The sequence below is a fragment of the Heterocephalus glaber genome, unplaced genomic scaffold, assembly GCF_053883595.1.
Source record: "Heterocephalus glaber isolate CG9 unplaced genomic scaffold, H.glaber_assembly_v1.0 deba00001472, whole genome shotgun sequence".
Taxonomy (NCBI): domain Eukaryota; kingdom Metazoa; phylum Chordata; class Mammalia; order Rodentia; family Bathyergidae; genus Heterocephalus; species Heterocephalus glaber.
In genome coordinates this window covers 46,315,274-46,338,469 of record NW_028258315.1, presented here as the reverse complement: position 1 = coordinate 46,338,469, position 23,196 = coordinate 46,315,274, and positions in this window count along the sequence as shown.

The window sequence follows — 23,196 nt, the reverse complement described above, 5'->3', positions numbered from 1 at the left end:
GCCACCATATCTTAAATCACAAACTAAGAGCCATAGTCTATGATAAATGCTTAGTTAAAGTAGCAAAGACATTTAATTTATAGGGTTCAGTTCTGTCTTTGGTTTCAAGCATCTACTGAGGGTCTTGAAATGTACCCTCTGTGGATAAGGACAGGCTGCTATATCCTGATCTTCTGTTGGCCTTTCCATGGGCCAAATCCAACCAATAGTCAGAGTGCATAGTCCATGGGCAGAGAGGGTGAAGAAGGGACAGATATGGGCCTGGAGGGTAAACAAAAAACAAATAATAGATCTCCTGGTGTCACCAAGTACATTTCAGAGCTACTCTGCTACCTTACCAGAAACACCTACAAAAGCTAATTAACAGTGCATCCTTGTTAACACATGCAGATTTGGTATTATTAGGCTAATTAAAAGGATTTTAACAGTCTTACCTTCTCCCTCTACCAATTCATTTCATATCCTAGTCAAAGTAAATTAAACCCATTAATCAAAGTGATAAAAATGATAGAAGGTACAGGATACAGGCAGAACTAAGAGACTAACAGCCCTCATTATACTTAATTTTGTTCTCCAGTAGAGGATAATAAATTCAAATTGTAACATCACAATAAAACATTTAATTATTCAAGAGTAGGGCAAGACACATTATAATTAGCTCCCTGTTATGCTTCTTCATTTAGGTGGCAATAGATGCAGTTTTGTAGTCGAGCCAGTCTTAAACTAAAGATGTAAGATGAGATATCACTGCTCTGTCACCATGGAAAATGTCCTCACTGTGTAAAGCTTGCCTTGGGATGTGGGCAGGTGATGACTGAAGATGTGGTCCCAAGTCATTCATTCTCTGTTCAACAGATGTCAATGGAATGTCAGTTTTATGTTAGGCAGAGCTGTGGACATGGGAGTTCCAACAGTGAATAGTGCCTCCTCTCACGGAGTTTAAAAGAAGGCTGGCGCAAAATCCCTATTTTGTGTCTTGACCTTGAAGCTCTCCATTCCAACCTACTTCTCAGACAACATTTCATATCACCTTCTTCCTTGCTTACTGGGTTCCTGCTACCAGACTTTTTCCTGCCCCTCATAAGTGTCAACCTCATTCTTACCTCATTGCTATGCGTTTTCTCTTCCATCTGTCTAGAACTCCATTCTTCCCAGATCACCACACGATTGTCCTTCTTGTCTTGAAGTTCTCTGATAAAGACAGAGTTGTCCTGACTGCCCTTATCTAAAGAAGCTACCAAACACATTACTCCACTTTCTTTAATATTCTTCACAGCACTAAGCACTGTTGAACAGTATATTGCTTACTTATTGTTTATCTCTCCAATCATTTTCAGATGATGAGAATACAATAGAAGCCCCACAAGAGAAAAGATTTTGCCTCTCTTCTTCATTACATTCCCAGAATGTGTACACTAGGCTTTCAGTAAATGTTTGTGACTGTGGAGGACAAGGTTTTCCAAAGATAACACCAATAATATGTTCCATATCATGTGTTTTTCTGAAGTCTAGTCACATTCTTATAAAGAGATGGTGACTAATTCCCCACTCCTTCATTCTGGGAGGGCAGACTTTGGACTAACTTGTGACCAATAGTGTGTAACTGACATGCTACTGCATAACTTCAGAGACTGTGTCATAAAAGGTGGTGTATCTTGCCTTTGGAGTCTGAATTAAGCACATGGAGAAGCCCTGAAACTATTGGAGGAGCTGCTCATCCTCCATTAGCCAACCTTCTATTCGCTCAGAATTAATGAACAACTTTTACAGTGCAATTTATTAATTCCAGTCTGTGTCACAATGGAATGAATATACAATCAAGATGGAAGACTATATTTTAGAGAACTATATCTCTAAGTAGAAATCAAATATTTCTGAATATTTCAATAGCAAATGTCCTCAACATAAAACAGACTGAGTTATACTGTTTATCAAATAATAATTATCTCTGCCAGAATAATATGAGATATCAAAATATAGAAATTGTTTCCTATGTCACGTGTGCTAATTAGTTTTCTGTTACCATAATGAACACCTAAGATAAATCAGCATTTAAAGAGAAAAAGGTTATTTGGGCTCACTGTTAAGTTGGTCTGTGCTCATTTGGCCTAGTTGCTTTTGGGGCAGAAGGGAGTCAGGAAAACATGGTGAAGCAGAAGTGTTTAACTCACTGCCAAATGGAAAAGAGAAAGAGACTGGGATCCCACAATCCCCTTCTAGGACATACACTTAGTGATCTGAGCCCTACCTCCTGCAATCTTCTACTACCTTTAAACAGTACATGGGTTGGGAGCCAAGCTTTAACACAAGAGCCTATAGGGGATATTCCATATCCAAATGGTAGCAACAAACTAATACTTTTTCAAGGCAGTTATTAAAAAATTATCACTAGTATTTCCTGCTAATCATGTCCTCATAATCCTTTTCAAACATCCCTTGACAATCGTCTTCTATCCCAACCTTAAGAAGACCCCAAAACATCCCCAAACATGTTATATTCACTTCCCACTGTCCACAACACTTTCTCTAGAGTTTCTGCAGTGATACTAAAACTAGGGGCAGCATCAGAATGGTACAAGACTAACATATTTGGTTTTGTCTAGTAACAGTTTATGACTCATTGATTGATGGATTGATCACAGTCTTGAGGATCAAACTCAGGGCCTCATGCATGCTAAGCAAGCACTCTACCATTGGACTACACTCCCAGCCCAACTTTTCAATTCTACAAGAATAACTCTATCCCTGATGAGGAAGGCAGCATTGGTTTATGGCTATTGGTATGTCTTGCTGGTTGATAAGTAGTCATGGATATCTCTATTGACAAGAATTTGCCATCTTAATTGCCATGTTAGGAGATGGTAGCATTTTCAAAACTTTTCTCGGTTGTACAGGGCAACATTGGCTTGTTAGTTTTGCAGTTTTCATTCACTCACAATTTTATCATGTTTTTGTGTCTCTCATTTTCATCTACATGGTGTCCTACACCAGGTCCTATTCTTACACACAGAAACGTTCAGTCATTATTCACTTCCAATTAAACTGAGGAAATATCAGTGCAGTTAGCCAAAGGAATTTATTTATGACCTCAAATACTGCTTCCCTCAAGCAGTTTTTCCTTCTTTCCTATATGGCTAGTGGTCACTCTTTCAAAACTACTGTACCATTTGGTATCTCTTAGAGAAGTCTATTATTCCATATGATGTAATTATTTTTGCAATTACTTTAACTTTTCCATTTATACTGCATCTCCTTAAAGGCAGAACCATGTCTGACTCATTTGTGCTTTCTCTGCAGAGCCTGATAAAATGACAATTTAGCAGCTCCAAAATATCAATGTTGCAATTCCACTTAAATTCCTCCCAATTCACACCCACAACTCCCTTTGCCAGAAGTTTATTTGGAGCCTGAACAAGAAAACATACTGGAGAACCAATGTGACTAGTGAGCCATGGTTTTTTTTTTTATCATTTACACCCAGTAGGTGTTTTTTTGGCCATGACCATAAGACAGATTTTTTGCCATAAAATTTGGAAGAGTTGTCACTGACATTTAGTACCCAAGGTCCATGAAGACTAAATATATTGAAATGTGAGGAACAGTCTTATCTGAGAAGAAATTATCCTTCTAACCTGTCAATAATGGTCCTGGTGAGAATATAATTGAACTATTCACCTGTCCATATTAGTAATAATCTTGTTATCACTAATTCTGTGCCAAACACAAACTAAAAAGTTTTCCTGTCCATGAATCTAGAAGCTTAGTGTGTCAAAGTTACCTGGAAGATGGATTAAAATGCAGATTGCTCTGCCCTAGAGTTTGTGTATTAGTAGCTATGCAATAAGCCTGGAAAACTGCATTTTCTTTTACGATTTCTTAGCTGATACAGATACTGCAATTTTAGAACCACTGATTTGAGCAAAGTTAACCTCATACCATAGTTAACATCTTCTGTGTTCTACATTAACCCTCTTATTTTAGATGAGGAAGCCAAATTAGATAGGGTTAACTCTACCATTTGTTAAGAGCTACACAATTAGAATTTAAACACAAGCATCATGAGTATTGTTAAATATAAGAGTGAGTAGAGAAATTAATTTGTTTGGGCAGCATGCAAAGAGGTCCAAGTGAGGGTTCTTGGGGTTATTTCTCAGCTACATGCTCTAGAGCAAATTAAATTTTCTGAACCTCTGCTTCCTTAAAATGGTGATGATAGCAGTCACTTCTTATAGGAGTGTCGTGAAGAGAGAATGAAAGAATGTATGAAAAGTGTAAGAATAATCGAGGTGCAGAAGATCAGAGTGAACACAAGTTCTCAGAATTTATATTCTAATGGAAGAGCCAGGTAGAGCCAGACCTATAAAAACATAAGTAATTCAGGACACTTGGAGTGCTATGAAATAATAGAAGAGGGGGATGACCTGGAGACTGGGAGTAGAGATGGTGAAGTCTGAAAAGATTCTTCCAAAAAGATAATATTTGAGCTGAGATGTGAATGACAAGAAGGTGTCAGCTGCATAAAACTAGAGAATGCGTGTTCAAAGGAGAAGCAAGAGCAGCTACAAAGACATGGTAGCAGGAATATACATCCCTTGGCCTAGACTAAAAGATATATTGGAGTGTAGTGAGTGGGAGAGGGTGAAGAGATAAAGGAGGAGAAGAGGGGACCTCCCAGAAGTGGATAGCAGTGATTATAGCTAACCTCATAAAACATAGTGAAGAGTATGCATTGTACTCCAAGGACAGTAGAAAGGCATGGGGAGGGCTTCAAGCAAGGGAATGACTTGATTGGATTTGTATTTTTAATAGAACAGTATAGCTACTAGATTAAAAAATTGATCGTGTTTAGGGAGAATGGGTACACACAGATCAGTTACCCAGATGCACTATAGACCAAATGGTTCATTCTAGGCAGCTGGCCAGAGACAGAAGTAGATGGATTCAAAAGAAGAGAAGTGGATGGATTCAGATTATCTAGGGCTAGCTGATAGCATGTTTTAGCAATGAGGTAAATGGTAATCCAATCTGCTACAACAGGTACAACTAAGTTAGAAACACATCTAGAGTTTAAAACGAAAGGTTATGTTTTGGGAATGTAAGATGAATTATAAAGGTTTACAAGGAAACTTTGCAGAGTCTGATGTTGTATTCATTCATTTAACTGTGGTGTTACTTTCATGAATGTATATACAAGCTAAAATTCATCATCTTGTACTCTTTACATATATGGAGCAAGTCAATATACCTGTATTGTAAAAAGTTACAATGACAAAAATGCAATGACATGTTTATTTACCAAACAAAGATATCAAGTAGGCCATTGGATATGAGTCTGAAACTTAGAAAAGAATATTGCATGAGATTTTTCTAGACAACTTCAGAAAATAAGAGATTGACTTTTTCTTTCTCTTTTTTTTTTTTTGGTTATAGTTTTACTTTATTTAAACTGACAAACAATTGTACACATTTCTGGGATATAATATGATGCTTTGTACTTGTATACATTGCATAATGATAAATCAAGTCAATGATACTTGTTTACATTGCATAATGATAAGTCAGAGCAATTAACTTGAACATTTCTCACTTCCTTGTGACAAGAACATTCAGAATCCTCTCTTCCATCTATTTTAAGAGATGAACTTTTCCACCATTTGGTACCAGGGCTCAGCTTGGATGAAGGAGCACAGAATTAGAAGCTAGAACATTTTAGTCCTAGTTCCTGTCAGATGTTGGATAACTGTGGAACCTGAAATATGCCACTTGATCTGTCTGATCATATTCTGCATCAGTAAATAAGGAAAATCAGATTTGACTGTTGGGAGAGTAAATGGGCGCTGTTGTAGAAGTGCTGGAAAAGTTAAAAATACTCCACAAATCTTGGTGGTTGCATTATTCAATAGAAATGACTTCAAGGATATGGTGATTTAGAGAAAGCCTTTGTTCAAAACTGAGACTAAGAGAGGAAATGTGAGCAAAACTAACAATTTGGCAAGAAGAGAAAATATTAAGTAGCATTTACTTCATGGCCAGAACCCAAGGTTTTTCTCTCTTTTTAGTCTTGAGAAAAATAGAACTTGGAAGTCCTTTGGGGACTAAAATGTATCCAAAGTCATTGCCTACAAAGCATATGTGATCTTGTGCCTTTTAAGACATCACTGAATTATTATTATGAGAACAATGGAGTGGGAGGTGAAATCAATATTATAAATGTTCCACGAGTGTGATTTCTTCATTTTGCAAAGGCTGTTATGCAAGATTTACTGTCCTGTTTAAAAATAAATAAATAAGATAGTACTGATCTTGGGAGTTAGACATAAGCAACCACTCTTTTAAAGACTCATTAATCACTTGTTTAAATCGCAAGATCTCCACTCTTCCAAATGAATGTCTGTGATTTTCATTTGAGTCATGAAGTAAGCTATCAAGTCAGCCAGTCCAGCCTTGAAATGACTGTGATGTGAATGCTCTTTAATTTTAAACACACGCACACGAACTTACATATAAATTACCTGAGTCCACATTAGAATTATATGACACAGAGCGAATCCAATATGAACAGAGAGAAAGGGTTGATTATTTCACTGTTGACAGTGCTACACGGTCTTTAAAAATAGAAATCACATTTAACTCATACATGTGGCTCCCAATTTTCCCACTTCCTTAGGTTCCAACCCTCCAGAGAAAACAAGCTTTGTTGACTTATTAAGAGATGATTTAGTAGACAAAAATATTACCTATGTTTAATGAATGATTTAAAGAAATTTGAAGGGCAATTTTGAATGTACATCGTTTTCAACTTAAATGAAACAGCAACTAACTCTGCCTAAGAGTAGTGCAGCTGTAGATGGCTAATCTGCTTCATTCAAGCCTACATATAAAGCTTAACACATAGTAGGTGCTCATCAAATGACAGCTATGACACTCAGTAACAGCCACAGTAGTCAAGGGATCAGTATAGGAATTGCAGTCACAGATGACACAGCTAAAGGAAGATCTCTTTGAACAGATATTAAAGATTTCTCTGTGGCCACATAGAGCTCCTACTCACGGTGGCTGCAAGATTTTAAGCACCATAATTAAGGAGTCTTCCTGAATAATTAAGCAGTTTTAGAATTTGGTATTCATTCTTTAGAAGACTATTCCTATGGGGATAATAAATGGTCATTTATAGAGGGATAGTTCTTTGTTCAGGCTATAATCTCATTACACTAATATCCTACTTGTGGGGTTTTTTTCAAGTGGAGTTATTCATTTATCCTACAAATTGTCCAATTATTAATTTTTTAGCACAATTCAGGGTGAAAAAATAATGGAAATTTTAGATTATAGGAAATTTGTAGTTTTATCAAGTGTTAGGATGAAATACAGCTAGAAGTCTACTCTTAAATGATTTATTAATTAATATTGACACCCAGAACAATTTAGATTAGCTTTTAAGTCTTAAAAGTAAAAATGTCCTATTTTATTTTCTACTTATATTTAAGAATATTTATAAATATAGAAAGTTACAAGTGATTTTGATTTTGTTTATTGTATTTTTGTGGTGATAAGGATCGAATCCAAGGCCTTGCACATGCTAGGCAAGTGCTGTGCTACTAACTACCTACTCCCCCAAGCCCTTTGATTGTTTTGAACTCCATGCTTGCCTGAGTTTTATTAACCAAAACCATTTCATTCCTGAAATACTGAATTAAGGGTTGGCAAATGTATGTACATTTATGATACTGTGTACTATGTCTTATCCACTGTATAAACCTTACAGGTTACAAAATGCATTCATATTCAACACATTAATCTATTGATATTCTAATAAACAATATCCCAAGCTAACAGAAATCAAAAATTAAAAATAGGGTGAAAATATATTGTTAGGTACATTCAATGTAATATGTCATCTATTGTCATGAAATGATTATCTGATATAGTAGAAAATGTTCAAAACCTGAGCAGCAAAATAAATTGAAGCCCAAGGCTTCTCTTCTCTTTTCCTTTATTACTCCATACATTGTTCCCATTCTTTCTTGGTAGAATCAGCAAAAGCGCTTTCATCTTTTGGAAATGATGTAGACTGAATCTACTCTTTGCTCCTAGGACTTCCTGTGACTGTCTTTCATCCCGCAATTTAACACAGAAGAGAAGGTTATGATAATGCTGCTTATGAGACATTCTGCAGGCCATCTGGGGGCAGAACCTAGATCTTGGGATGTATATCATCACCATGCAGGAGTATTTGCCAGTTATCGGCTTTGGGGTTCAAAGGGTAATCTCTGAGGTTGCTTTCTCTGACATATCAGTCAGCAGTTTACTTATGAGAAGGACCCAGAATAATTGATGCATTAACATTATTTTTGTAAAGTATATTATACACATAGGGAAATGTAAAACATGCATGTACATTTAACAGAGAAATAATAAAGGCAACAATCATATATATTTAGCACCTAGTTTACAAGGCTGAGTGCTGGTGCCCCACATCTGCCGGGCCCCTTTCCCTGAAGTATCGATTACTCTAACATTTGTAGTACTTGCCACCTTGCTTTTCTTTGAAGTTTTACCACCTAAGCATGCATCTCTAAACACCATAGCATTTCCTCTTTTCCATTACTTATATAAATGGAATTATACATATATATTCTTTTGTGTCTGAATTGTTTTATTTAATATCATGTTCTTTATTCATCCATGTCGTGCATAGTTGTATTTCCTTCATTTTTACTGCATAATATTTCATCATGTGAATGTATCCTAATTTAATTTATTATACTGTTGAGAAACATTGGGTTTTTAAATTTTTGTTTTGTTTTGTTTGCTTTTACAAACAATATCTCTTTGAATATCTTATGTTGCATATGTAAGTTTTTCTAGGATATAAACACAGAAATGGAGTTTCTAAGTGCTATAGACAGAGTGTTTGAGTCCTTCCAAAATTCATACATTCAAATCCTAATTGTGCAGGTGATGGAATTATAATTTTGAGGAGGTGACTAGGATTGGTGCTAGTCTTTACAAAATAGATCCAATGAGCTTAGCCCCTTCCACCATGTGCAGACATATCTAGAAAGGACCATGTATGACAGAAAATGAGCCTTCGCCAGACAACAAATCTCCTTGCTCTTGGACTTCCCAGCTCCAAAACTGTGGGAAAGAAGTTTCTAATGTTCATAATCTATCCAGAGATAGTTTGTTATAGAAGTCCAAACAGACTAAGAGACACTGGGCTACACATATGTTTACTTGTTAATATTGAGTTGTTTTCTAGTTAGTACTATCAAAGAATATTTTTTAAAAAATATAAAATATCTCATTTTTTCTTATAGACCCAATGAATGAATAAACTAAAAAGCAAAATAAAAGACAGATAATAGCAAACAAGGAGATAGATCTTATGCAAATGTGAAGGGAACCAAAAGATGAAGGGTGGGGAAGAGGGACATAAAAAGAATTAAGATGTGTCATGCACATGTACCAATTACGCTCAATGAACCTAATCATAATGTGTCACAAATGTACTAATAAAAATAAAACCAGAAATACAAAAGTATGACTAACCTTCATTTTTTTTTTTTTTGGTACTGGGGCGGTGGAACCACTGAGCTAAATCCCCAGCCCTATGCTCCCCTTCAAATATAAAATTCAAACAGCAGATTTTGACTCATCAATCAGAGAGGGAACCTGTAAGTGTTAACCTAGTTCAAAGGGGAATCCAAGAAGCTGACATATACAGGCATGGAGAATGCTGAAAAGAATGTACAAGTAAGTGCAAAACCAATGACCATATGTTGGTCACCAGCCAATTCCATCTCACTGGACAGAGTTTGCATTTTTGTGTACTTGAATCATTTATATTACTATCACTTTTCTAAAGCTTATAGTGTTGTAAAGCTGCTCAAAGATAATGCAAGGTAGTGACAACATGGAAAGTTATGCTAGACAGGGCACACAGTTTTCATTTTGGTCCTTTTCAAAATCATTCTCAATTTTTCCCTACAGTACTACACTCACCATAGTAAATGGGAATTCCCATTGCCTTATATTCTGGTCACATTTAATACTGTCAGATTTTTTTTTTTTTTAATATTTGTCATTCTGGCAGTTGTGTGATAGTATCTCATTATGGCTTTATTTTGCATTTTCTGATCATTAATAAAGCTAAGTACCTTTTCATATGCTAATATTCATTAGAATATCTTTTCTTTGAGGTACTTTTTAAAACTTTAGCCAATTTTTTTATTGGCTGCATTAAGTTTTTCAGGACTCAAAAAGATGTAAGAAGTGGTCCCACAGAGCACATTGAATCAGCCTGCTGCAGACAGGCAGGTCTGTGCACGCCCAACCGAGGTCCAGGGTGGCGCGGAAGATGCCGAATCACCCCACTGCAGACAGGCAGCCACCTGGTTCTACACTACAAAGACGAAGAGGACATCAGACCACCAGACCAAGGTACTGAGTCCTGCTGCTCCCAGCTCAGAGGTAGGGGCTTCTGAGCCACAGTCCCACTGCTCCTGGTCCAGAGGAAGGGGCTTCCGGGCCACCACCCCTCCTGCTGCTCCCAGCCCACAGAAAAGGGCTTTTGGGTCACCATCCCTACCACTGCTCCCAGCCCCTGTCCCACCTATCCCAGCTCAGAGGACGTAATCCATGCAGGCGCTAACAGCCCCCCGCCCCAGTCCAAATGAGAAAACACGTAAATAAGTCTCAAAACCAGACTTCCAGATCACCTACAGCAACCCCAAAGGGAAATGAGATGGAACACTCTGATACTCAACCACCTGGATCCACTGAAAAAAAGGGGATCTGGAAAAAATGAAATCAGAAATAATTTCTCAGATAACAGGAGAAATTGTGCCCCTAGTGCAAGACATGATTAATAAATCTAGAGAGGAGCTCAGGAACATGATGGAATCCCAACATAAGAAACAAATGGAATCCATAAAACAGATGCAAATAGATTTCCAGGACATGAAAAACTTCATTGAAAGTCTACACAGCAGAATGAGCCAATGTGAGGACAGAATTTCAGATATAGAAGATAAGATTGCAATGAGTGACCAGGAAAAGAAAACTTGCTTTGAAATTATAAGGGAACATGAGAAATCAATCCAGCAGCTGCTAGATGATGCAAAGAAGAATAACATAAGACTGATTGGGCTCAATGAAGACACAGGAGAGAGTGGAGATGACATAAAAAATCTCTTCACAGAAATGATGGCAGCAAACTCCCCAAGCAGGGGAAAAGAGCTTGACATACAGATAAGTGAGGCATATAGGACTCCAAATAGCCTTGATCAAAAGAAATCTACACATAGGCATATAATTGTTAAGATTCCAGAAACACAACAGAAGAACAAAGTTCTCCAAGCAGTCAGAGAAAAGAAACAAATCACATACAAAGGAAAGCCCATCAGAATCACAGCAGACTTCTCAACACAAACATCAAGGCAAGAAGAGCTTGGAGTGACATATTCCAAGCCCTAAAAGAAAACAGCCTCCAACCCAGATTGAAGTACCCTGCAAAACTATCTTTCAAAACGGATGGAGAAATAAGATACTTTCATGACAAAGAGCACCTTAGGAACTTTGTGAATACCAAACCAGCACTCCAAAGAATTTTACACAATAGCCTAGGAACAGACATTGAGGATCACAGCCCCAGGAAGCAAAGCAGAATGAACCCATCTGGCATGACAAGAAATTAAATGTAAACGGGGAGAACACAACAAAAAGAAAAAGTCATGGCAATGACAAGTCAATACGTTTCAGTTATAACCATCAATATTAATGGTCTCAATTCACCAATCTAAAGAAATAGACTGGCAGAATGGATCAAGAAGCAAAATCCAACAATATGCTGCATACAAGAAACACACTTAATTCAAAAGGAAACTCATAGATTGAAAGTTAAAGGGTGGAAAACAATATTCCGTGGGACAGGAACCCGAAGAAAAGCAGGAGTAGCTATCCTCTTTGCAGATCAAGTAGATTTCAAACCAACACTGATTAAGAGAGATGAAGAAGGACACTACATCCTTGTAAAGGGAGGAATCCAAGAGGAACAGAAGTCAATCATAAATATCTATGGACCAAACACTAGTGCACCCAACTATATAAAACAAATACTAACAGACATGAAAAGTCATATATGCACTAATATAATTGTAGTGGGGGACCTCAACACCCCACTGTCACAAATAGATAGATCAACTAGACTAAAAATAAGTAATGAAATACTAGAACTCAATCGAACTCTTGAACAAATGAATTTAACAGATTTTTACAGTCTTCCACCCCACAAAATCAGAATACACATTCTCCTCAACTGCACATGGGTCATTCTCCAAAATAGACCACATACTCACATATAGAACATGTTTAAGTAAGTGCAAAGGAATTGAAGTTATCCCTGGTATATTATCAGACCATAGGGCAATGAAATTGGAGATCCATAGCAAAAGAAACTCAAAAAATTTCATAAGCACATGGAAATTGAACAACACACTTCTGAATAACCAATGGGTCACAGAGGAAATTAAAGAAGAAATCAGACAGTTCCTTCAATTAAATGACAATAACAATACAACATATCAGAATCTATGGGACACAGTGAAAGCAGTCTTATGAGGGAAATTCATAGCAGTGAATATGCATATTAGGAAAACAGAATGAGCCCAATTAAACAACCTGATGCTGAACCTCAAGCTTCTAGAAGAAGAGCAGGACAACCCCAAAGCTCATACAAGGGAGGAAATTATAAAGATCAGAGCAGAAATCAATGCAATGGAGACTAAGAGAACGATACAAAAAAATCAATGAAGCCAAGAGTTGGTTCTTTGAAAGAATCAACAAAATTGACAAACTTTTAGCCAACCTTGTCAGAAAAAGGAAGAAAAAGGCCCAAATCCAGGCAATTAGGAATGAAAAGGGTGAAATGACAACAGACCCAGCAGAAATTCAGAGGATTATCAATACTTACTTCCAGAACCTATATGCCAATAAGATGGACAACACAGAAGGAATGGACAGATTCCTAGATACATATGAATTACCAAAGTTGAACGAAGAAGACCTAAAAATTCTAAACAACCCAATAGCAACCAATGAAATTGAAAAGGTAATTAAAAACTTATCAACTAAGAAAAGCCTGGGCCCTGATGGCTTCACTGCTGAATTCTACAACACATTTAGAGAGGAACTGCTGCCACTACTGTTTAAATTTTTCAGTGAAATTGAAAGGGAAGCAATACTCCCAAATTCATTCCTGGAAGCAAGCATCACCTTGATCCCCAAAGCAGAGAAAGACCCAACTGAAAAAGAGAACTATAGGCCAATCTCACTAATGAACATAGATGCAAAAATCCTTAATAAGATAATGGCAAACAGAATGCAGAAGATCATCAAGAAGATCATACACCCTGATCAAGTGGGATTCATCTCAGGGATGCAGGGATGGTTCAATATATGCAAATCAATCAATGTAATACACTATATCAATAGAGCCAAGGACAAAAACCATATGATTATCTCCATAGATGCAGAAAAAGCATTTGACAAAATCCAACATGCATTTATGATAAAAACCCTACAAAAAATTGGAATAGATGTTCTCTACCTCAAACTGATAGAAGCCATCTATGAAAAACCAACAGCCAATATCATACTAAATGGTCAAAAACTGAAATCCTTCACACTAAAATCAGGAACAAGACAAGGATGTCCACTATCACCACTCTTGTTCAATATAGTTCTGGAAACATTAGCCACGGCAATTAGACAAGAGAAACAAATAAAAGGAATAAAGATAGGTAATGAAGAAGTCAAATTGTCATTATTTGCAGATGACATGATACTGTATAAAGAAGACCCCAAGAACTCCACCAAAAGTCTTCTAGACTTAATAACCAAATTCAGTCAAGTAGCTGGTTACAAGGTCAACACACTAAAATCAATAGCTTTCCTCTACACAAAGGACAGACACACTGAGAGAGAAATAGGGCTAGTAATTCTTTTCACAATAGCATCCAAAAAACTGAAATACCTAGGAATCATCCTAACAAAAGAAATCAAAGACCTCTTCTCTGAAAACTATGGCACTCTGAAAAGAGAGATTGAAGATGATATCAGAAAATGGACAGACATCCCCTGCTCCTGGGTAGGAAGGATTAATGTAGTGAAAATGGCCATACTTCCAAAATTGCTGTATAGATTTAATGCAAGTCCAATTGAGATCCCAGCACCATACTTCATAGACCTTGAGAAAACAATCCAAAAATTCATTTGGAACAAGAAGAGACCCAGAATAGCAAAAGCAATTCTAGGTAACAGAGACATGGCAGGGGGTATCACAATCCCCAACCTGCAACTCTACTACAAAGCTACTGTGATAAAAACAGCATGATACTGGCAAAGAAACAGAGTTGAGGACCAATGGAACAGATTAGAAGATGCAGAAATAGTGCCAGACACACTCAGCCATCTCATCTTTGATAAAGGAGCCAAACACCCTCACTGGAGGAAAGATAGCCTCTTTAATAAATGGTGCTGGAAAAATTGGGCTTCAACTTGCCAAAGGTTAAAACTAGACCTGTATCTCTCACCATGCACTAACCTAAAATCAAAATGGATTAAAGATCTAAATATTCAAATAGAAACTCTGAACCAGTTGGAACAGAGGTTAGGTAGAACCCTTGAAGACATTGGTGTAAGAAAAGATTTTATGAACAAAATCTCAGTTGCCCGTGATCTAGCACAAACAATCAACAAGTGGGATCTCTTCTTATTAAAAGGCTTCTGCAAAGCAAGAGAAACCACCTGCAGTGTGAAGAGACAACCCACAATGTGGGAAAAAATCTTCACCTGCTCTTCCTCAGACAAAGATCTACTATCTCGAATCTATAAAGAACTTCAAAAGATCAGACCTCCCAAAGTTAAAGACCCAATCCAAAAAGGGCATCTGAAATGAACAGACATTTCTCAGACAAAGAAGTAGAAATAACAAATAAATACATGAAAAAATGTTCAACATCACTGGTCATTCGAGAGATGCAAATGAAAACAATGCTGAGATTCCATTCCACTCCAGAAAGAATGGCTGCTATCATGAAATCAACCAATAACAAATGGTGGTGGGGCTGTGGGGAAAGAGGAACCCTGCTCCACTGCTGGTGGGAGTGTAGACTGATGCAACCACTGTGGAAATCAGTATGGAGATACCTCAAAGAACTAGGACTGGAAGTCCCATTTGACCTGCTATTCCACTGCTGGGCATCTTCCCCAAAGAATTAAAAGAATCATACCACAGTGATATATGTGCACCCATGTTCACAGCAGCACAGTTTTTAATAGCTAAAACTTGCAAACAGCCCAAATGCCCATCAACTGGAGACTGGATAAAGAAAATGTGGTTTTTTTTAATAAAAGGAGTACTACTGAGCCATAAAAAATGAGAAATTAGAGACATTTATAGCTAAGTGGATGCACATTGAGGCCATACTCTTAAGTGAAATAAATAGGACACACATGAATAAATACTGAATAGTCTCTCTGGTGTGAGAAACTGAAAGTGTAAATAAGGACTAAATGTATAATAGGTAATGTAAAATAGTAAGAAAAAGGGTAAAGGGGAAGGAAGTGGGAGGGCTAGGGGAAAGGATAGAAGGGAATGGGATTAATATGAGAAAATGGAAAAATAGGAACAAAATCTTTGTAAATAGGGAGGAATGGAGGCGTTGAAGGGAGGGCTGGCCAAGGTTGAAAAATAAGAACCAAGAGAGACTATGTAAAGGTGCAAATTTCCAATGATGAATGTCATTATATTGTATACCTAAAATGTACCATTGATTAGAATGAATAATCGATAATGTAAAATAGGAAGAAAAGGTCCAAAGGGGTAGGGGTAGTGGGAGGGGCAGGGGAAAGGAAAGAAGGGAAAGGGAAAAATGATGAGAAATGGAAAAAATGGAAATAAAGTCTTTGTAAATAGGGAAAAGTGGAGGGCGTGAAGGGAGGGCTAGGAATGGGGAAAAAATAAGAACCAAGATGCATTATGTAAAGGTACAATTCCCAATGAGAAATGTAATTTTGTTGTATACCTATAATGTACCAATAAAAGAATTTAATAAAAAAAGAAAAGATGTAAGAAGTTGTCTGTGAAGAATGTCTACATCTTCTGTCATTCTTGTCCCATCCTTACAGTATTGGGTTTATCTCTGTATCTCCTGAATTGTTCTTTTCTTGATACTTTTCTTCAAATTAATGCATTTTATTTTCCATATATATTGATTCTAAAATTAAAATGTAAATGAATACCACAAATGGGAAATATCAATTTTCCATAAACAGAAGAAAAAAGTTTAAATTTTTAAAAAAGCAAAATCATTTTGTTAAATCAAACTAAGCAGACTGGCTCACAAACTTCAGGCCTGAGTCCCATCCTCTCCTCACTCCCTCCCTTCAACCTCCAACCCAGTGAGAAAGAAAATAAGCAAGAATTAGAGAAGTCTCAAAGAAACATCAGCACCAGATTTTTTCCCTCCCTTAATATGAAGATTTGAAAGAAACCAACTTAATCTCAGTGTGTGGTTCAGGGTCATTCAGTGTCAGATCCAGATCCAGGACCCACCTAAGTTTATGTCGTGGTCTTCCACTTGGATGCTTTCAGACACTTTGCAAAATACTGATCTCTTCAAACTCCCCTCTTTTAGAAGTGGAGAAGCTGAAGTAGCCTGTATGAATAGATGTGACAGGCACACTAAGGCCCATTCCCAAAGATATTTACCTTCTGATCCCTAGAATTTGAGTGCAGATTACACAGGTGTGCTGCAATTAAGGTCAGACCTGAGATGCAGTGTTTATCCTGAATTGTCTTGGTGGATCCAATGTAATCTCTTGACCCCTTAAAAGCAGAACCATTTCTCTGAAAAGAGGCAGAGAGATGCAGTGGCAGCAGAAACAGGAAATGCGGAAGCCTTGGAGAGACTCAGCCCACTATCACTGGCTCTGAAGAGGAAGGGAGCCCAGAGTCAAAGAATGCAGGGATCTCTAGAATCTGAGAACATCTCCTCCAGCGGTCATTAAGGAAATAAGGCAGCAAAAGAAAATGAATACAATTATTTAAGCTTCAAAAGTGAAGGAAGTTCTGTTATTTTAAAGGATAAGGATGAACTGGAGGACATTATGCTAAGTGATAAAAGACAAAAAGAGTAGAACAAATAGTACATGTATCTACTTCTGTGAGAAATCTAAAACAGTCACACTTTTAGAAGAGAGAATGATGTTGTCAAGGCCTGGGGAGTGAGAGAACAGAGAGGAAGTTGTCAAAGGATATAAAGTTTCAGTTATTCAAGATGAAAAGTCTTAGGGATAGACCAGAGCCTAGTGCCTGTAATTAACAGTTCTGTGCTGTGTACTTACACTTTGACTAAGAAGGTAGAATGCATGTTGTGTTCTTGTCCACACATGCACACACAGAATGTTTTTAAAAGTGTAATATGAAATTTTTGAAGATGAGAGATATGTTTATGGCATTGATTGTGATTTAATTCTTCAAACCCATCACATTGTATTTTTGTATGTAAAGGCAAATAAAAATGAGGGGAGGGGAGAAGAAACAATGAGAGGACAGAGGAGTGGAGAGGAGACAACAAAGGAAGAGAGGCCGGAGGAAGGGAGAGAGGAAGGGAGGGAGGGAGAGAAGGAGGGAGGAAAAATTGAAGGAAGGGAAAGAAAGGAAAGGAGGGAGAGAAATAGAAGAAAGGAGTGAAGTTAGAGAAAAGGTGAGGGAGAAGAAGGCATGCAGGAAGAAACTGGAATCTACTGTAACCATAGCCTGTAATTTACTTTGTTCCACCATTATTTGAAAATTAATTTAATTTAAAATGGAAAAATCAAATAAAGTGACTTGTTCAAAGCCCCGTAGCTATTTGGAGTTGATGCCCAAACTACAACCTAGACCTTTTGTCTTTCATTACAGGGCTTTTTATACTGTTACATAATTATATATTAATATAAAAGATTAAATCAGCACATAATAAAGTATATCGAGAAGACTATTCACAAGCTGTACTTTACATTCAGCTTTGTCATTCCTATGTGTCAGTGTACTTATATAAATCAGGAACACACATTTCCAAGAGAATTAGATGTACTGGATAATTTTAAATGGTCCTGACCAAGCAAAGGCATTTGAACCATATTTTTAGTCCAACAATTTTGCACTGGAGTATTTTGTGCCAAGTAGATAATGTCCTGAAAAGCGAAGGGCAGAATATGTGAGTCACACTGCTGAGGAGACAACTCATTCTGTAGAAGGTCACAAAAGGAGAGAGGGAGAGAAAAACAAACTCAGGACAACAAAGTTCAGAACTCTGGTTACTTAATGCAATCAATTTACACTTCACACCACTTTGCTACAGAAGGTGGTAGATAAAGGATCCGCTAAGCCTCCATGTATTGAATAAGATGTCCTACTGAGGAGGAAATTAAATGTCTCCTGTCAAACACCTCCTGTGTTGGCTCTGATTTACCCAATAAATACTAAGCTTTCTCTCTCTGAATAATAGTTTTGCAGGCAATGAACTGAAAGATGACAGGAGGAAGTTATTTTTCCTCACATTTCCCCTTCTTCTGTGCAGACAATTCCATTGATGTCCAGTGCCACTGAGATTGTGGCAAAAGAAGAGTCATTTTGTGTCTCTGTTGATTCTTTGATAAAGATGTGCAGTGTTGAATAACTTTCAGTTCTCAGCCAAGGCAAGGCACCAGAAGATGGTTCTGGTAGTTACAATAACTTACAGTAATTTCTTGGTGAAAATACTGAACTGGAAAATTGGGCCAAAATGTGAGAATTCTGTTCCGTTTCAGATTAAAAAATGTAATGGTCTTTTGACAATCATGAAGCACAGACTATTTTTTCCCCTTTTTGGCTACCCTATCCTAGCATCAAGAGCTCACATATATCAGTTTCTTAAGTCCAGTGTTGAACTAAGAATTTTTGTGCCCTTAAAAAATAAATTTTTGTGCCCTTAAAAAATAAATTTTCAGCTGGATATGGTGATGCATGCCTTTAATCCCAACACTCTGGGAGACTGAGGCAGGAGAATTGCAGTTTGAGCCCAAAATGCCCAATTTAGCAACTTAGTGAGACTCTGTATTGAAATAAAAATTTTTTAAAGGGGTTGGGAATATAGATCAATGCAAAGCCCCTAGATTCAATACCCAGTACAACAACATCAACAATAATAATAACAATAATAATTTTTCAAATTCCTCTTTGTCAAGGTGTTTTCTTTCTCAACAGTATGTTACTTAACACTACAATCTGACAGGGGAAAGTAGAATAACAGCAATTAGATCTCCAACATTTGTATTATCAACTTCAGGTTTGGTTCCTCTATCAAGGACTTCTTTAGATTTCATGTAAATTAGGTCAGAAGGTCTCACTAAAATATATATTTTAGGGCCGGGGATTTAGCTCAGTGGTTTCACTGCCTGCTGGGCAAGCACAAGGACCTGAGTTCGATCCCAGGTACCAAAAAAAAAAAAAAATTAAATAAAATATATATTTTAGGGCAAAAATCTTTCACTCAATGAACACTAAAAGTTTGACAGTGACTGTAGAGGTCATTAAATGCATCCTTTATCAGAGGAAATCTTCCATAAACAATTTCAATTGGTGTCTTTGATAGGCATGGAGATATCCTAATCAATGTAAATCAGAGGCTGGCATAATTGTTGCAGGAGGAGAAATTGAACTACCTCTGTTCCCACTGTGAGATTTTCTACCACAGTTCAACAGTGGAATGAGATCACCCTAAGACTCCTGCATATCAATACCAGCCCATCACATCGGTCACCACACTCATTGAGCTCCTGCTGGGTGGTAAAATGGGAGAACAACTACAGAGAAAGGCATAAATCTGAGTCATGGGTAATTCATTTTCTCTTCTGGGTCTTAGTTTCCTCTTCTGCAAAGTGGAAGAGTTTCCTAAACTAGGTAACATTTAATGAATTATAAACTCCCATCTACTCCTGTAATCTGTAATTCTGTACATGGATGTTTTGTATATTATCATCTGTTTTTCACTCCAAAAACTGAGGGTGCCTATTGTATTGATCCACTGGTGATTATAGTGCCCCTAAGAGAGAATCTATATGAGTATATTAATCCAGTCCAGCTGACAATTAAGCTTAACTATTGCACTTATTATTTTAAACTACCTACAGCATACAAAGCATGAAAAAAATTAAAACCTCATATTTTATATGTTTGGAAATCTATTAACATTCAAAGCAATGTCTTTTTAAACCTTTCTTCTATGTTTTTGTTAATAATTATGTGTCTGTATGCATGCATATGTATATATATATGCATTATGCACAGTTTAATAAATGCACACAAAGTTTTAACATCTACTTTTACAACAAATCACACATATGTCTCCATAATAGATAGCCAGTTTTCATTGGTAGACAGGCATTTTTCCCAATTTTTGGTTGCTAAAAACAATGCTGAAGTAGACATTAATGTGCATATATATCTGCCACCTGAGCAAATATTTCTGTAGAATAGAAATCCATAGGTAAAATGAATATATCAAAGTCTCTGCGTACTTTTAGGCATAGTACAAAATTGCTATTGCATGGATTGTGGGTGAAGTGTCAGAGGCATGAAATTGTTCAACCCCCACCCCCCTACCCCGGCGTACGTATTTACTTAGGTACTATGGTAAATAAAATCAAATCATGTTTGATTTGTAGAGTTTTAAATTAGAACTTCTTTGAATTTTTTTTTTTTTTTTTTTTTTTTTTTTTTGGTGGGCCTGACTCTGAACTTCAGGATTCTGGCAACAATACCCATCCTATATTATTTCGGAAAGTGTCAGATATGCTTCAGATAATCCAACTAGACCATACCACTATTTATATCCTTTTTGTGATGATACATAGTCAGGCAATATTTGCTAAATTTCCTAACTCTTCTAAATACCCAACTTTTACTTGGAGCTAACAGATCTACTACAGATTCTAAGTTGGCTGAATTAGTCAAGTCAGTTATGATAAATTAATAATAGTTTAATTTTCTTTGTCTTTCTTTTCCTTTCTTTTATTTGTGCTCTTTTTCAACAAAATGTCAATCAATGATAATTACTATGAAGAACAGCATAGAAGAAGTTGGAGCTGTACAATGAGAGAGGCTCCTATAGTAGAATGGTTAGGGAAGGTTTCTTGGAAGAGGTAGAAGTGAAGTAGAGATTGGATTGTTATGGGGGCCATTTTAAACAGTAAAATCACAAACAAAAAGTGCAAAAATGTGGAAAATGTAGTGCTAAATAGACCACAAAAAGGACATGACCTGAAACATGAAGGAAGAGTTGCCTCATTTAACCTTAGCTAGGAACATGTACATTGAGTAACTCAAACTTTTTGTTGCTCTGTATATGTCAAGAATGACCACAGAAAGCATTGTATTGATTTGGATGTTATAAATAAGTTTTAGTGAATTCAGTGAATTTACAGATACCTTTATTACTGGGAGTGTGTGAGAGAGGTGTGTATTGGGGACTGTAGAAGAGAAAGGACCTTGATCCAGACCTAGCAGAGACATAGGTTGCGGTGAGGGGAGAGAGTGAATTCAGAAGGCTTCTTGGAGAAGTTAATCAGGCAGAATGGAAAAAGTGTTCTATGAGAAAAGCCTGAGAAAATGTGAAACAGCAAAGGAGTTACAGGTCACTAATCTCTCAAGAGTTGGGCAATAGTTTGAGAATGCTGGAATGGTGGAGAGGAGGCTGACTGAAGGAGCCAGCCTCTCTATTGGTGCTGTGGTATGTGGTAGGTGCGGGATACCCGTGTGTCTGTCTCCTATTATATACTGGATCCCAGAAATAAAATTTGTTTCTCAAAAAAAGAAAAAACAAGCCATGTGAATATCAGGAGAAAGAGTGTCCAGGCAGGGAGAAGAGCAAATGCAAAAAACCCAAGTTAGAAGCATTCTAGCATCTTATGGAATAACATGTATGGCTAAGGTAGAGTAAGCAAGGGAAGTAGTAGTTAGACATCAGATATTGAATTTTGAATGTATTAAGTAAAGATTTCATTTAAACAATTTCACATAGGCATTTAGATTTCAGAGCAAACTAGGAGCATGTGATATTAAATTTGGGAATCATATACATACAGATGTACCACACTAGAAGTTATTGTAGGGTATAGCTTGAAAATGAGCCAAAACATGCATACACATGGCCACGTTCCACATCAAGCAAAAATGACCCAGCTTTGGACACTGTCAAATGGTAGCTCTGGAGAAAGATGACTTTGGTACAAATGTCATGGTGGCCTGAAGGCTGTCACCAACTATATACAATTTTCAGCTTTTTTCTAAGAAAATGACTATCTGAACAGTGCACACTGTGGCCACTACAGTTTTTGTTTTGTTTTGTTTTGTTTTGTGTGTCGGGGTGCGAGAGGTTCTACCGTGATATTCTTTGTTACTGAACCCAAGCTTTTGAACCTGGAAATCTGATAAGCAGATTCTGTTTGCTCCCACTTAAAGTGGAAATGAGTAAAGCTCTCTGCTGCACTGTATAATTAGATACATAGGATTGATTTCATTCATATGACCTCACTAAACAGTGGAAGGATGGATGGGGTGGTTGGATGGATGGATGGATGGATGGATGCTGAGCAAAATTCTTTTGCTCTCCAGTAGAAGATAAGGTTATATGTATAGACTAGCCAGAGTCTAAGCAAAGAAAGCATGATTTTAGGGAGATAACACAAAGTAATAAATTCCAAAGATGATAGTGAAAGGAAAAGCAATCCAAATCTTCCCAGTTCTCACTCTCTTTATGCAGATCAAAGCCAGCTTAGGAGCTGAAATCATCTCTCTTTTTATCATCTTAAATATAGTTCCATTAGCTCTAAAGTATTTGATCTGGTACTTCTATGACCAAAATTAGGCCTTATGTCTAGCCCAGTTGATCTTAAAGTAACTTATGATTGCAAGAAAATGGGAACCAAATTTGTAAGTTCATTAAATAAAATGATGAGTTTCAACACATAGCTGAAGTCAAGTTGATCAAAACAGTTCTGTTTCTATCTAGTGCTGGCAAGACAATTTATGGTTCAACTTTGTAACACCTAGTTATTTCATGATTAGTTTTCTTTTCTACATGTGATTTCAATCTAAGTTTATCTCAA